The sequence below is a fragment of the Solanum verrucosum genome, unplaced genomic scaffold (assembly GCF_900185275.1).
Source record: "Solanum verrucosum unplaced genomic scaffold, falcon-dt-bn FXZP01000407.1, whole genome shotgun sequence".
In the NCBI taxonomy this organism is placed as follows: domain Eukaryota; kingdom Viridiplantae; phylum Streptophyta; class Magnoliopsida; order Solanales; family Solanaceae; genus Solanum; species Solanum verrucosum.
Genome location: NW_026019838.1, coordinates 201,747 through 214,943, shown reverse-complemented (window position 1 = coordinate 214,943; position 13,197 = coordinate 201,747). Strand labels below are relative to the sequence as shown.

The 13,197-nt window shown below is 33.4% G+C and overlaps 1 pseudogene; it reads right to left on the bottom strand.

Annotated features, from left to right (window-relative positions):
- Positions 1-512: 512 nt before the first annotated feature.
- LOC125813887 (uncharacterized) lies at positions 513-5,192 on the bottom strand (annotated as a pseudogene).
- Positions 5,193-13,197: the final 8,005 nt, after the last annotated feature.

The following is a 13,197-nucleotide window of genomic DNA, read 5'->3' as shown; positions in this document are numbered from 1 at the left end:
ACAACCAAGTTCAAATTTCAAAGGAGCTATCTTATAAAGAAGTCCATGTTTCCATAGTAGATCATCGAATAAGAAGGTTGCAAAATTAGTATATAGCTTTTATAAAAGTGTTGTAGCGGAGCCTAAATGCTCAGGAGCTTACGTGTTAAGTTAAGGGAGACATGAAATTCAAATATCCTTATATGTCTGTTCCTTCAATGAGTAGACCAGCATTTTAGTATTCAAGGTATGTAACTTCTGTGAAATATGAGTTCTTTCATAGTTTCCTATGATGTCGTAAAAACCATTATCATTCGAGGAAAATGTCCCTAAGGGAGGGAGGATGTGACACCCCATCCCTTGGAACATTGAAATTAACTCATACTTTTGGAATAAGAGTAAGACTTATTAACACGTTATTTTTTATTTATTTTTCTTATGCAAAAGGTATTGGATTTCTGGAAATTCTGAAATTACATGTACACCAACTTCCGTGTTTGATCGGGCTACAAGTTGTGCATTTTTTTCCTAGAGAAATTACTATACAAAGATCAGCGCTAGGAGATGACAACAACAACTACTATGCCTTAGTCCCAAACACGAACCAAGAAAACGAAAAGATCAACACAAATAAATAACTAGATCCAACATCTACCTACATTACAACAGGTGTGTACTATATGGGTTTGCAAAGAAATGTTCCCTTGAAATTAACTTCGATTTCTTAAAATGGCTACCAATAAGACTACTCAAAATTGTTGGTGCTCCGCTTGGATTTGCCTGAGGAATCTTACGCGCAAAGATAACATTATCCAGGACCATCATGTTTAGCAAACTTCTGCAACTCTGAGGATTCAGAACATGCATGTGGCAGATAATATCACCCTCTTTTATTCCTGGATGTTGTATCACTATAGGAAGAACACGGCGTACAAGACCTTTGTAGACACGTTCATTTGTAGTACCATCACCATTTAGCCAAGGCAATATTGTCTTACACAAATGCAAACCAGTAGAGCGGAGATCATATGGTTCTTCTGGGTGATTTCTTGTGGGTGAACTAGCTTCAGTAGGCCGACAGCCTTTTGCCTCATTATTGGTTTGCTTTACACTTGAAGGTTCAACAACCACTTTAGGAAGATTAAGAATTATGACTTTGTGTACTTTATCAGAATTTTCACGTATTTCCTTCTGCAACTCCACATCTTTATGATTTTCTCCATTATGTGTAGCAGACTCCTCATCTGTTTTAGCCTCAGAATCTTCATAAGGAGATGATGTAGCATCTTCATGAATAGCAGCCACTGGAATCAAAAAGTACTTGGAACGATATAAAGAATCAACCACCTGAATAGAGTCGTAAGCATTGACCTTCAAAACACATCCAAATGCTTCTAGCATCTCAATGATAGCCTCAGAAAGCTTTTTATCTTGCATCTTTAGAATCCTCGATATATCTTTCATGCACAAACCTTGGTCACCAGCCACTTGGATAGCTGAATAAACAGATCTAAACATTTCTGAATTTACCAGAGAGTTCTGCTCCACACAAGAACCAAAGGAACAAACACGCTCAGCATAGGTCATCATTGCTTGCCATGGTGACTCGATCAGAGAAACAGTGGTATATGGGACCCCGCTATCATGAAGTTCATTTACTTGGTCATCTGAGTCGAATGAGACACTGCTAATATCAGTGGCTTGATGATCTTTAACAGATTGTGCACAAGTATAGTTATCACTGTCTTTGAGTTAATCCATAATTTTTATTCTTGAAAGTGTAGCATGCCTCAAGCACAACCTAATTCCTGGAAAACCTTTTGTCTGGCGTGAGCAAAGCCCACTATCACTAGCCATTGACGTTTTTATCTTTTTATACCTGTCACTGTCAGAAAATTCATTGTCATCATTCTTGCGTTTAGATGTCCGAGAGTCCTCAACCTCTTTAACACCTTCATCGGGTAGGCATGGTGCAATAGATAGTTCTCCTGAAGAAAGCAGAGCAAGAAGGTGGTAAACATCTCCACACTGCAAATCCGTTGTAAGATCCACCCCCTCAGCAATCAATTCCTTCTCTCTTTCACAAAGCCAGCTAGCAAACTTAGCAGCTCTTTTTCCGGTATCACTTGGGAATGGAGAAAATTCTATACAATTCAAGACGGTTTGAGAAAGGACAAAAGGACAATTGGAATGGCCCCCAATCAAAACTTTTTTCTCCCTGAGGTAGTTGAAAGCAGCAAAGAGATCATGCTCAGAATAGCGACTTAAAGTTTCACCAAGCAAGGTTGGCACAAGTGGAGACTTTGAGCTACAGAGAAAGATAAGCTTAAATAGCTCTGCAGCATTAGCAACTGCTGTTGATTCATATAATCGTTTACTGTTGGGGATGCCACCAATTGTGAGATTCACATACTTCTGAGGGATCCTATTTGAGCTTATTGGTGTACCAGAATCTTCAGTGTTTTCACTAAAATTATCAACATATTGGCCACAAGAAACTGGTAAAACTGACTGAGGACCACAAGAACCATATCTTTCATCAGTATTAACATCTAAGCTATTATCAAAGAAAGGCTGAACATCTTTCAAGGTCTCCGATTTGGATATATCATTTTGTAACGCAGAGCATCTTCCAGGACCAATTTTATATTGGCATCATCAAAGTTATCCTATGGATCTTGAGAGAAGAAGTTCGAGGTATTTTTAAGACAATAACACTGTGTTGCTTGATGATCCTCATGGTTCAATTTTTTATCTTTGGATTTCTCAAGGTAATCCACATAATGCTGACTAAGCACATTACACAGTCTCATAATAGAGTTTCTGAACTGTCAATTTGTTCCCAATAATGCCATTCTCCTTCTGCAGGCATCAGGCGGTGCTGGAAGATTATGAAGCTTTCCCCAGTCTACACGATTGAATTTTTCTCCAAGAGAAGCTCGGTGTCTTTCATATTCGATCACCAGTTGCCTATCTACATCATCTGTCCACCAGAACCTTCCCTTGCGTGTAGGCTTCACTCTTGACAAGGCAATTTTATCAAGAAAAGCACGTCCTACCCCATCATCTTCAGGTAATTCTGACTCTTCAGCAGCTACCACATCATCTCGAAGGTGATATCCCTCCAAGCTGAATGTTTGTGCAAATGAAGTAGACGGGAAAGAGCTTTGTTCCTCATTGACTATTTGGCTCAATGGCTGGGGCTGTGTCCAAACTCGGTACCAGCCTCCGCAGGCTTTGAAGATTTCCTTGTTACAGGTCTTTTCCTTTTCTTTGGAGATAATGTAGGTGTACCTTGATGTGGCTGAATTTTGCCCTTTCCAGCATCTGAAGCTCGATCAAAGCTAGTAAGTCATCGTTGTCGTTTATCATGAGACATGAAGGACCTCTCCAAAGTCAAATTCAGATCTTTAGCAATCTCCTTACATTCCTTGAATGAAAGTTTCCTCTGTGAGCCAATGGTTAATAACACGCTTAAGGAGTTCAGCCCGCTGATCAGCTGTCATAACTCTGACTGAGGCCCATGATCGGAAAAGAAATACCTCATTAACTGTGCAGCCAGGGAATGCATGCAAAGCGGCTTTACGATCACTAGCAGAATAGCAATACTCTAAAGTGTTCTAGTATTCCTCAATAGTGTTTATACTTGAAAGAACAAAATCATGTCTGATTTGAGGGTGAAGATCTGGAAAATGAATAGAATGAGATGAACCCACTAAGCAAACAGGTTCCCCGATGTAAGGTTTAAGCTCCAATACGTGAGTTAGAGTAGTATGAGGGATATTTGCAGTGTTTTCTAGATGTCCACCACATACAAGCCTAATCAACTTCAAACATCGCAAAATGTCAATCAATGATGATAGTCGGACCAGTCGCTCGGATATCCATCGGATGCTTGTACTCCAACAGAGGAATATCAGAAAGGCGAAACCAATTTTTACATTTCTCGATCGTATCCTCAAACTTTTGAGTAGAGCCAACAACTTGTAAGAATAGTTCAAGCGGCATGGCCTTAATAGCTGCATTTAAATCAATTAATTTAGATGTACTATGAGGATTTTTTAGGTCATGACCATCTTTAAAATATGACAAAACATCTTCACAACCAGGCAAACTGTTCATATTCCCATAGATAAATGTGAAAAATCTTTGTCCGACCCATCTTGGCCAGTACAAATCCATTTGTACGCATAGCTTCAGCTCGCTCAGCTTGGTTCAATTTTGTGCTATGATGTGTCCTGGTGAGATCATTCAGTTGAGGAAATGGCTCTCCCTTTTTCAATTCAGAAGAGGCTTGAGTGCGGATGTATGTTTCAAAGACCTGAATCTCCCACGAATCTGTTCAGCAGATACGCTAGAAACTGAAGGGTGTAAAACAACATGTATCTTACGACTGTGGTTACAATTTGTTAAAACAGGGACATAAATAACGATAAGTTTACAATGTCCTCCTTGCAAGAGCTTATTCAGACAACGATCTAAGGTCTTTCTGTTTGTCTCTGTCGTCTTCTCCTTCTCAAGATCCTAAAGCCGTATGTACAGCTCTGATTTGACCAGGAATTTCTCCTCCTGTAGAAATTTAAGTATCCACTACTCCCTCTTTGCACTGGTTGCTTCCAATGTGAGACAGGGATACCACAGATAAGATCAGCGTCTTGGAGGCATCGGCACAGCAAGAGCCAGTGCATCTTCTGGCGCAACATATGATGCTGATGCACTCACTATCTGCAACTTTGCATCATAAGTGGTATTGCTTACCTAAGAAATGATGTTTTATTACAATGCACAAAGTCTTATGTTAAGTGTTAAATTCAAGAAAGTTGCTAAATAAAAGTCGGCAAAGGTTATTGTAAATGTTGTTATGGAATTCTCTAAAAAAATTTGCCAAACTTATCTGAAACTTTATCCTTGTATATAAAGATTAGAACTCCTATTACCTATCATATCGAATGTATACGAGTCTAGTTTCCAACACACTAAAATATTTGTCCATAAGACTTCAGAATAGAGAGTTATGCGCGATTTCGTCAGACTGCACAAGAAGGCAACTCAAAGTGGGCCCTCTAACTTTAAGTTTTTGGTCATTATAAAAGACCACTATCTTCGTCATTTATTCATAAAAAAAATAACTAAAAACTCAGAAAAAAATGATAAATATACCTTCCAATACTGCTTGGATGTTTAACAGAAGTTGCTCTACATCGCAAGCTCATCGTTGTGGGATCCTTTTCTTGTCGATTTAGGCTCAGTTTCGTGTTGATACCTGGTGGCAGAATCTTAATATTATTATTTCAGACATTTTTGTTGAGGTAATCATATTTTAAGGATCTTCCCTTATAATTCCATGTCTAGTATCATTTTTATAGATTTTTGAGCCACATGGTGGTGTTTTTGATATTGTGGTTGTGGGCAGGCCCTTCGTCGTAGTTTGCTTGGCTGTTATGATTGGGTAGTGATGGTGTTAAAGTAACAGAGGTAATGGGTTGGGGGGTTTGGTGTGATTCTTATTAGAGTCACGTACGATAGTTGTTGGCTGGAATAGAATGAAGTATGACTAATTGTGTTGCCTCGAGAGCTTGTCGCACCTTTGAGATGTTGTTGGAATATATTCAATGGAATTAGCTGCTGATTATTGGTGTTATTTGCCTCATTTTTTTTTGTTTTAACTTTGCTGGTCACGAGTGTGGCAATAGCGCCTTATTGATTAGTCATGGCTCATTCTTACAGCCTCGCTTATTTTTGCATTGTTGTATTACTTTTTGTTGGCTAAACTTCATAGAGACAACTTTTGGGATTTGGTTGAAAGGTATGTTAAGGATATTATTTTTCTTCTTGCATGATCCTAATGGCCTAAGATTTTTATGGCCGGTGTATTGTAATTATTTTACATGTAGCATTGTTCTATTGAGTTGGTTACGACCATATGATATAATGTCTGTCGGCGACATTCTTCTCCTTGCTTAGTGGACTAGAAAAGCATTTTATGATTGTGTTTTGATTTATTATGATTACTTGTTATTTTTGTGATATTTTATAGTCTCCCTGCAACCTATGATCTTGTATTTGCCTCAACAGACATAGATACTACGGGGATCTTAAGAACACATATTGATTTTTATACCATGCCTATGAGCCGGGTAGACCAAGCCTATGGATCGGGTAGACCGCATGCCTACGGGCTAGGTAGGTTATACCTATCGGGCATCATATATGTATTGTACCATTGATGGCACATGAACATTCATAAAGTTCAAATAATATTATAATTGGGATCAAGGCAAAGGGGCCTAATAAGGGTATTTAACGATTGGTTGTGTTTGTTCGGACTTATATTGATTGTGTGTTTTTAGTACCTATCAGCCCTATGGGGGCCTTGTCATTTTATTGCTTGTTATGTCTTTATATTTTATTATTGAAGGGAGATAATGTATTGTACTTGAGTTTCACCCTACTCTTTTCATTCATCACTTATACTTTTATTTCAGCTTTGAGCTTACCTTAAATGCTCAATACATTATTTTTATCGAAGCACCTTGTAGGGGGCGTTGTATTCATGCCTACAGGTCTTGAGTTATGACTAGGCACACCTTACGAGTAGCACAGTCGTCTGTCCATTTGATTGGTTGACTTCTTTCTTTCAAAGGTTGCTAGAGTTCTAGAGGTTTGGTTGTTTTGCTCTGTTTAGATTTTAGGTTGGCTAGGGCTTTGTCTTGTCCAGGTATTATATTCACAGAGGCTTGCAAACTAGTTTGTTGGGTTTTATAGACACGTTATTGGCCATGTGGGACTTGATTTTTGGTTGGCTGATGTTTTATAGCTACTTGACATATTTGGTTGGTTATGTACCTATTTTTATCTTTTGTATAGAGATCATGGTGGCTTTGACGGCCCACATAGTGTTAATTCTTTCTAAGATATCATGGTTGCTTCAACCGCCAAAATAGGTTTCTGTTGTGCTGGTTATTGCTTGATATAAACTATTGGGAGTAGTTGTTTTCTTTGAATACATGTTGACAAGAGCCAAGATATAATTGTTTGTTTTCTTGATTGTGTGTTGCTGTCATGCACCATTAGTAAGTGGTTTATCAGGATCGGCTCAGGCCTATGTTTTGACATTATGTGCCAGTTGCACCCCTTGAGTTTGGGGCAAGACACTATGAATGGGAGAGAGGTGTGCTATTGTCGAGCTCTCATTAGCATATCCTCCTCGATAATTGCACATGCATGTTTTCTATGTACGGTCAATAATGATGCCTGCTAAGATGACATTAGGATGCATGCCAATGAACTCATTCTTGGATGGCATGAGGTTACTGCTAATTAACCCAAACTAATAGCGGGAGGTGATGTTCATGTTCTTGTTTTTTATCTTCACTTTGTCAGTCATCCATAGAGGAGCAATATCATATATGAGGGGCGGCAGCCACCCCTTGAGTGCATCAAAGCCTTGCTTCATCCAGAGCTTGTATAAGTCGGCCCTGTTGCCATTTGTGACCAGGATATCCCTAATGGGACTTGTGTGACACTACACCATTTTCTCTTGGACCTCAACCTCCTCCGAGGGTTTCCATACAACTCCCTTTCTTTTCTTGAGCAAATCCTTTGCATAAGCCGTGTAGAATTCCCTAATCCAAGATGAGACATGCAAGGGTCGAGCTTTTGTGAATCGCTCAAACCTGTGGAATTTAATTTTATACCAGATGGTAGGGTAGTCACTAATCACCTCATCAGTTGACAGTCGCCTCTCTTCAAGAATTATTCGTTCTCCTTCAGCTTTTGAGCCTATTGACGGATCTTTGAGCTATGATAGGGTGTACTCGGGAGGCATGTGAATGTGAGGTTTGTGGCACTTTGGATCAGATGTTCATCTTTTTCTTTGCCACAACCTTCTTTTCGGCCTCGATCAAATGTGTGTAGGAGCGCAAAGTGTTTTCTTATTGAGGAGCCTTAGAGGGCTCATTTCTTTTTCGAAACTGTCCGAAAAATAAAAAAAAATTAACTTTTCCTCGTAATTGTACGAAACATATAAAAATCAAGAAAAGAACATCAAACATCTCAAAAAATTCTCAGACCTTAAAAAATCGAAAAAAAAATATACTTTTTCGTAATTGATCGGAAAATAACAAAAAATTTATTTTTTGCTCAAAAATGTCCGAAAGATATAAAAGTCAAGAAAAGTACATCAAAACACCTCAACAAATTCTCAAACTACACCAATGACTTGGAATATTGAAACAAAAAAATGATCAAAATTTTACTCTTTTTCGTAACTGTCCGAAAAATAACAAAAAAATTATTTTTCCTCATAAATGTACAAACATATAAAAATCAAGAAAAGTACATCAAAACACCTCAAAAAATTCTCAAACTACACCAATGACCTTAGAATATTGAAACAAAAAAATGACCAAAATTTAACTATTTTTCATAACTGTATGAAAAATAACAACAAATTAATTTTGTCCACATAAATGTGCGAAATATATACAAATCAAGAAAAGTACATCAAAAAATTCTCAAACTGTACCAATGACCTTAGAATATCAAAACAAAAAAATAATCAAAATTTTACTCTTTTTCATAAATGTCCGAAAAATAACAAAAAAAAATACCTCGTAAATGTACGAAACCTATAAAAATCAAGAAAAGTACATCAAAACACCTCAAAAAACTCTCAAACTACACCAATGACCATAGAGTATCCAAAACAAAAAAATGATCAAAGTTTTACTCTTTTTCATTACTGTCTGAAAAATAACAAAAAATTTAATTTTGCCTCGTAAATGTATGTTACACATAAAAATTAAGAAAACAACATCATAACACCTCGAAAAATTCTCAAACTGCACCAATAACCTTAGAAATATCGAAAAAAAAGTTATCAAAATTTTACACTTTTTTGTAATTGTCCAAGAAATAACTAAACAATTATTTTTTCCTCGTAAATGTATGGAACATATAAAAATCAACAAAAGGACATCAAAACACCTCAAAAAACTCTCATACTACACAATGACCTTAGAATATCGAAACAAAAAATGATCAAAATTTAACTCTTTTTCGTAACTGTCCAAGAAATAACTAAAAATTTATTTTTTCCTCGTAAATGTACGAAACATATAAAAATCAACAAAAGTACATCAAAACACCTCAAAAAACTCTCAAACTACACCAATAACCTTAGAATATTGAAACAAAAAAATATCAAAGTTTTATTCTTTTTCATTACTGTCCGAAAAATAACAAAAGAAAAAAAAAATTACTCGTAAATATACGAAACACATAAAAATCAAGAAAATAACATCAAAACATCTCAAATAATTTTCAAATTGTCCGAAAAATAACAAAAAAATTAATTTTTCCTCGTAAATGTACGAAACATATAAAAATAAAGAAAAGTACATCAAAACACCTCAAAAAATTCTCAAACTTAACCAATGACCTTAGAATATCGAATCAAAAAAATGTTCAAAAATTTACTACATCTAGTAACTGTTCTAAAAATAATTAAAAATTTACTTTTTCCTCGTAAATGTACGAAACATATAAAAATCATAAAAAGTAGATTAAAACACCTCAAAAAATTCTCAAACTGCACCAATGACTTTTGAATCGAAACAAAATGATCAAAATTTTACACTTCTTTGTAACTGTCCGAAAAATAACAAAAAGTTTAATTTTTCCTCATAAATGTAAGAAACATATAAAAATTAAGAAAAGTACATCAAAACACCTCAAGAAAATCTCAAACTGCACCAATGACTTTAGAATATCGAAACAAAAAATGATCAAAATTTTACTCTTTTTCGTAAATGTCCAAAAAATAACAAAAAATTTAATTTTTCCTCGTAAATATCCGAAAGATATAAGAATCAAGATAAGTACATCAAAACACCTCAAAAAATTCTCAAACAGCCCAAATGACCTTAGAATATCGAGAAAAAATAATCAACATTTTACTCTTTTTCGTAATGTCCGAATAATAACAGAAAATTTATTTTTTCCTCATTAAAGATACAAAAATCAAGAAAAATAAGTCAAAACACCTCAAAAAATTATCAAACTGTAGCAATAACCTTCGAATATCGAAACAAAAATATGATCAAAATTTTACTCTTTTTCGTAACTGCCTGAAAAATAACAAAAATCTTATTTTTTCCTCGTAAATGTAAGAAACATATAAACATCATGAAAAGTACACCAAAACACCTCAAAAATTCTCAAACTGCACCACTGACCTTAGAATATCAAAACAAAAGAATGACCAATATTTTATTCTTTTTTGTAGCTGTCCGAATAATTAAAAAAATAAAAATTACATCGTAAATGTCGGAAAGATATAAAAATCAAGAAAGTACATTAAAACACTTCAAAAAATTCTCACACTACACCAATGAGCTTAGAATATCGAAAAAAATGATCTAAATTTTACTCTTTTTCGTAATTATCCGAAAAATAACAAAAAAATTATTTTTTCCTCGTTAATGTCCAAAAGATATAAAAATCAAGAAAAGTACATCAAAACACCTCAAAACAATTGTCAAACTGCACCGATGACCTTAGAAATATCGAAACAAAGGAATGATCAAAATTTTAGTCTTTTTCATAACTGTCCGAAAAATAACAAAAAAAATAATTTTTCCTCCTAAATGTCCAAAAGATATAAAAAACAAGAAAAGTACATAAAAACACCTCAAAAAATTCTCAAACTGCACAAATGACATTAGAATATAGAAACAAAGAAATGATCAAAATTTTACACTTTTTCTTAACTATCCAAAAAATTACAAAAAAATTAATTTTTCCTCGTAAATGTACGAAACATATAAAAATCAAGAAAACAACATCAAAACACCTCAAAAAATTCTCAAACTGCACCAATGACCTTAGAATATCGAAACAAAAAATGATTAAGGTTTTACTCTTTTTCGTAACTGACCGAAAAATAACAAAAAATTTGATTTTTCCTCGTAAATGTACGAAACATATAAAAATCAAGAAAAAGAACATCAAAACACCTCAAAAAATAATTAAACTGCACCAATGACCTTAGAATATCGAAAAAAATATTAAAATTTTACAATTTTTCGTATTTGTCCGAAAAATAACAAAAAATTATTTTTTTCTCATAAATGTCTGAAAGATATAAAAATGAAGAAAAGTACATCAAAACACCTCAAAATATTCTCAAACTGCACAAATGACCTTAGAATATCGAAACAAAAAAATGATCAAATTTTACACTTTTTCGTAACAGTCAGAAAAATAACAAAAAACTTAATGTAACCTCATAAATGTATGAAACATATAAAAATCAAGAAAATTACATCAAAACACCAAAAAAAATCTCAAACTGCACCAATGACCTTAGTATATCGAAACCAAAAAATGGTCAAATTTTACTCTTTTTCATTACTTTCCGAAAAATAACAAAAAAATTAATTTTTCCTCATAAATGTCCAAAAGATATAAAAATCAAGAAAGTACATCAAAACACTTCAAAAAAATTCTCAAAATTCAACAATGACCTTAGGATATCGAAAAAAAGATGATCAAAATTTTACTCTTTTTCGTTACTGCACGAAAAATAACTAAATATTTAATTTTTCCTCGTAGATATACGAAACCTACAAATATCAAGTAAAGTACATCAAAACATCTTAAAAAATTCTCTAACCTCACCAATGACCTTAGAATAGCGAAAAAATGATCAAATTTTTTACTCTTTTTCGTAACTTTCCAATAAATCACAAAAAAATTACTATTTGCTTGAAAATGTTCGAAAGATATAAAAATCAAGAAAAGTACATCAAAACACCTCAACAAATTCTCAAACTACACCAATGACCTTAGAATATTGAAAAAAAAAAATGATCAAAATTATACTCTTTTTCCTAACTGTCCAAAAATTAATTAAAAAAATTATTTTCCTCGTAAATGTACGAAAAATATAAAAATCAAGAAAAGTATATCAAAACACCTCAAAAAATTCTCAAACTGCACCAATGTCCTTAGAATATCGAAAAAATTATAAAATAATTTACTCTTTTTCGTAACTGACCAAAAAATAACAAAAATATTAAATTTTGCTCGAAAATAACCTAAAGAAATAAAAATCAAGAAAAGTACATCAAAACACCTCAAAATATTCTCAAACTGCACCAATGACCTTTGAATATCATGAAAAAATGATCAAAATTTACTCTTATTTAACACTGTCCGAAAAATAAGAAAAAAATTATTTTTTCCTCGTAAATGTACGAAACATATAAAAATCTAGAAGAGTACATCAAATTACCTCAAAAAACTCTCAAAATTCCCCAATGACCTTAAAATATTGAATAAAAAAATGATCATAGTTTACACTTTTTCGTAATTGTCTGAAAAATAACAAAAAAATTAACTTTTCCTCGTAAATGTCTGAATGATCTAAAAATCAAGAAAAGTATATCAAAGCACCTCAAAAATTTCTCAAACTGCTTTAATGACCTTAGAATATCGAAACAAAAAAATGATTAAAAGTTTACTCTTTTTCGTTACTGTTTGAAAAAATAACAAAAAAAATATTTTTTCCTCGTAAATGTAAGAAACATATAAATATCAAGAAAAGTACATCAAAACACCTCAAAATATACTCAAACTACACCAATAACCTTAGAATATCGAAAAAGAATGATCAAAATTTTACTCTTTTCCGTATTTTTCAAAAAATAACAAAAAAAAATATTTTTTCCTCGTAATTTTCTGAAAGATATAAAAATCAAGAAAAGTACATCAAAACACATCAAAAAATTATCAAACAGCACCAATGACCTTAAAATATCGAAAAAAAAATGATCAAAATTTTACACTGTTTCATTATTGTCCAAACAATAATAAAATAATAATCATTTTCCTCGTAAATGTCCGAAAGATATAAAATAAAAAGTACATTAAAAAATTCTCAAACTGCACCAATGACCTTCGAATATCGAAACGAAAAAATGATCAAAATTTAACAATTTTTTGTAACTGTCCAAAAAATAATAAAAAAATTATTTTTCCCAGTAAATGTCTGAAAATATAAAAATTAATAAATGTACATCAAAACGCCAGAAAAAAATCTCAAACTTCACCAATGACCTTATAATATCGAAACAAATAATTATAAAAATTTAACTTTTTCGTAACTATGTGAAAGATAACAAGAAAATAATTTTTCCTTACTTTGTGAAAAAT